This window comes from Panthera onca (genome assembly GCF_046562875.1).
Source record: "Panthera onca isolate mPanOnc1 chromosome Y unlocalized genomic scaffold, mPanOnc1 haplotype 2 h2.ChrY_unloc_1, whole genome shotgun sequence".
Lineage (NCBI taxonomy): Eukaryota > Metazoa > Chordata > Mammalia > Carnivora > Felidae > Panthera > Panthera onca.
This window is the reverse complement of record NW_027675864.1, coordinates 2,111,580-2,115,541: the sequence shown is the minus strand read 5'-3', so window position 1 is coordinate 2,115,541 and position 3,962 is coordinate 2,111,580.

The window sequence follows — 3,962 nt, the reverse complement described above, 5'->3', positions numbered from 1 at the left end:
TCATGTGCAAAATAAGCAAGATAAACCAGGAGGCAGATCCAAACAGAATCTAGGAAATAGATGCAATGTTATGGACTCGGCCCCCTTCTGACTGCAGAATTGTCACCTCCTTCCTTCCCTCCTCCCCCGCTCCCTCAGCAAAACTTACCCCGGATTCACCCAACACTGTGCAGAGGGCCAGGAGCCTGGGACAAACGGGGCTGTCTTGGATGTCCCTGTATGGAAGGGGGGACGTAAGGAACCACCCAACACCATTCATAGCCTGAGAACACCCTGGAGGCAGGAACTTGGTACATCCTTGACCTGCCCTGTGATCTGATTTCAACATAGCAGCCTGAGTGTCCTTCAGAATGGGTTGGACCACGTCACTTGTGTGCTTAAAACCACCGGCTGCTGGATATCACTCAGAGCAAAAACCACATTCTTATGCCAGCCTGCAGGGCCCACGTTGTCCCCTTCCCTACCAGCTCCTCCTCCTTCCCCCCCCATCCTCTACCTCTCTGCTCTCTCCCCTGTCTCACTGCTGCCCAGCCCTCTCCTCCCCTCCACTCAGCTCCTTGAGCACTTTGTCCTGGGGCTTCCTCCTGCCCCAGGGCCTTTGCGTTGGCTCTTCTCTCTAACTAGCATGTTTTTCCCAGATGTTATTTTCTCTCTAGTTATTCTGTTCTCACCTCAAAAGGCACCCCTCATGGAAGCCCTCCCTACTTATTATTTTTTGTGGGACACTCTCACTCCATCACTCTCCGGCTCTGTTAACCTTTGGCTGTATCTGTCCTTGCAGGTACACAGGCTTTCTTGGTTTTGCACATGTCAGCTACTGGAACACCATGCGGGGTGGGGAAGGGCAAATTGCTTGTAAATGTCCATGTCCTCAGTGTCCAGACCATGCCTGGCAGTGAGTGGGTGCTGTTTAGTGCCTGAGGTAGGAGAAGGAGGGACACTGTTATTTGTGATTCCCAATCCCTGGCTCCTCCCACTGCCTGCTCCACCCCTGCCCTCCTTCCCTTCTAGAAGGTGCAGCTGGAGTAAGAATCCCTCACATTTATACACTCTGTTGTCAATCTAAGATGTCGACACCCAGAAAACAGGAGGTGCTCAGTGGGCATTGGTTGAATGAGTGAAGGAGTGAATGAGTGAATGAGTGAACAAATGCACAAAGTTTAATCAGAGCTCGCAGATTCCAGCCAAGGGAGTCAAGGGGACTTCCCAGGAGAGCGGAGTTGAGCTCTTTCCTGAGGGAAGACGGAAATCGGCCTGGGAGCTGTGCCCAGGTGTGCCTGTGTGTCCCCTGCACTGGTGGGTCCGAGACCCTCTTCCTGTGTCCTCCCTCTGCCTTGAATAGCTCAGCCTTCCCCTGTGCTGGAAGCCCAGCCCTGCCTTGGCTGTGCCTCTAGGCCCGCCCCCTGTCCCTCCTTTCCTGCTCTCTGAAGTGGACGCCCCCTGGGGCTTCCCTCTCCTCTCCACCTGCTCCCTCCTGAACTGCTTAGAGCATTTCTCCCGCAGAGACATTGTTCTCCTTTGGAGCCTGAACCGTGTGGAGTAAAGGTGGGCAGGAGAGCTGAAGATCAAGAATGTCTGTGAAGAATGAGGGTGACTTTTGAAGACATTGAGGCCGTGGAGATTGAGGCGACAGAAGGATGTTGCCTACGACCATTTAGGAAGGCGGAAATGGGTCCCCTGAGCCCAGGAAAAGAGGCCACCATCCCCATTTCTGAGAGGCAGTGTCTATTGTTAGTGTGCTGGGATCAGGTGCCTGCATCAGGCCCTGTGATGGGGAGGAGGAAGGAGACTGTGTGTATAAATAGGTAGGTACGTGAGGACGTGTGCACAGACACCCACAGACACACACGGCATAATTGTATGTGTCAAGCTACTGCTTTAAAGCCGTAGATCTTACCTACTATTGCTTCAAATGTAAAGGTATCTGCAGTTAGATGCAGAAATTCTACTTCTAGTTATGTGTCCTAAAGGGATACTTACGTATGTATGCGAAGATGGGCAGTCAACGATGTTTATCGTAGCACGGTTGTAATAGCCACCACCATGCCCCCTGATGCACAGGAGACTGGGCAAGTCCAGGTCAAATGAGATGAATAAGTACAAATAAGTGAGCTGTCAGTGATGAGGCAAAAGCATTTACGCCAATACAGGAATATCACCAAGCCCCATCACTGTGTGAAAGAAAACAAGGGACGTTTGCATGTTTGAAAAGCTGCTGGGGGTACGCATCATTTTGTTTAAATTTCCACTGCTTTAAAAAAAATTGTTATTATTTACTTATTTCTGTGAGAGAGATAGAGACAGAGTGCGAGTGGGAGAGGGGCAGAGAGGGAGGGAGACACGGAATCCGAGGTCAGGATCAAGACTCTGAGCTGTCAGCACAGAGCCTGAAGCGGGGCTCAAACCCACGAATCGTGAGATCATGGCCTGAGCCAAATTCAGATGCTTAGCTGACTAAGCCAGCCAGCCCCTCCAAATTTTCACTACTTTCTTATAATAAAATAAGAATGTCCGGTTTTCGTAGGTAATTTAAAGTCACCTCTCCGATGGCAGAGATCGAGGGGATGGTTGGGGCTGATGTGAAGCCATGTGCACGCTCAGTGAGGAGATTCCCCGGAAGCTCTCTTTCTGTCGGTATTTTTTACAAGGAGGAGCTATGGAAGCTTTGGAAGCAAAATGGAGTAGATTCTTGCCTGTCTCCATATTTGAAGGAAAAGGCTCTCCTTTATGAGGCTTCCCTCTGGGACACAGCCTGTCCTTTGGGTTTGAAAATCATTCAGCCTCTGCAAGTTAGAGGTTCGTTCAGACAAGACTACCACATGCCTCGTGTTCCAAATCTCCTTGTCTGCTGGTTGTCCAGTGTACATCTTTGAGCACTTACTAAGAATCGAGAACTAGGCTAGGAATAGAATATGAGCAAAATTAAACACGTCTTTGCCTGCAAAGATGCTGCAAATAGGTGTTCATAGCACACGCAAAAAGCGTGCTATGGGAATGAGTCATGGAAGCTCTGAAGGGGGCCACCTGCACGGTTGTGTGGTCTGTGTACTGACCAAGGGCTTTCTCAAGAGGGTATAATGAGAGGGGACTGAAATCTAGCCCACACTTTGCTGACCAAACCCTGCGCCCTAATGTAGGGCTGTATCCACCTGCTGGGGGCACCACCATCCCTCCCCAAGCCATAAGTCCCCAGGGCTATGTTTGGCCAGAGGCAGCATCCTTCCTAATTGTCTACCCAGAAGGGGAGTCGCATATTAATGCTTGCACTATTGTCTGTAGGCTAGATGTGTCTGTGGATACAGTCTCGTCGGGGATATCAGGGAGGGCTTCCTGGAGGAAGTGACACATGCTCTCTGGATGAGGAATGAGAAGAGCTCTCCAGTCAAGAACCAGTGGAGGCCGAGGGTGGGAAAGGTCATGGTCCTGTGGGTGATGGTGATGGGAGGGGCATAGCGGCAGACGCTGCCTGAGCATCCCTGCCTCTCTCTCTTTTGCACACTTGTGTGAGCGTTCTGCATGACAGATGACTGGACACCGAGCTGCTGACTAAGAGCCTGCACTTTCTCCGAATGCAGCAGAAGCACACAGGACTTACCAGGAGTCTCACTGGGCCCCTGTGGAACAGCTCATCCTGACCCCTGCTGGCCAGAGCCAAACCAAATTTCCCCGCTGGCCTGAAACCTCATCGTCTTGTTCTTCCAGGACATTCTAGTGAACAATTTATTTTATCTATTTTTAAATTTTTTTAATGTTAATGTATTTTTGAGAGAGAGAAAGAGAGAGACAGAGAGAGACAGAGAGAGAGAGAGAGAGAGAGAGAGAGAATGGAGGAGGGGCAGAGAGAGAAGGAGACACAGAATCCAAAACAGGCTCCAGGCCCCGAGCTGTTGGCACAGAGCTGGACACAAGGCTCGAACCCAGGAACCTGGAGATCATGACCTGAGCCAAAGTCGGATGCCTGA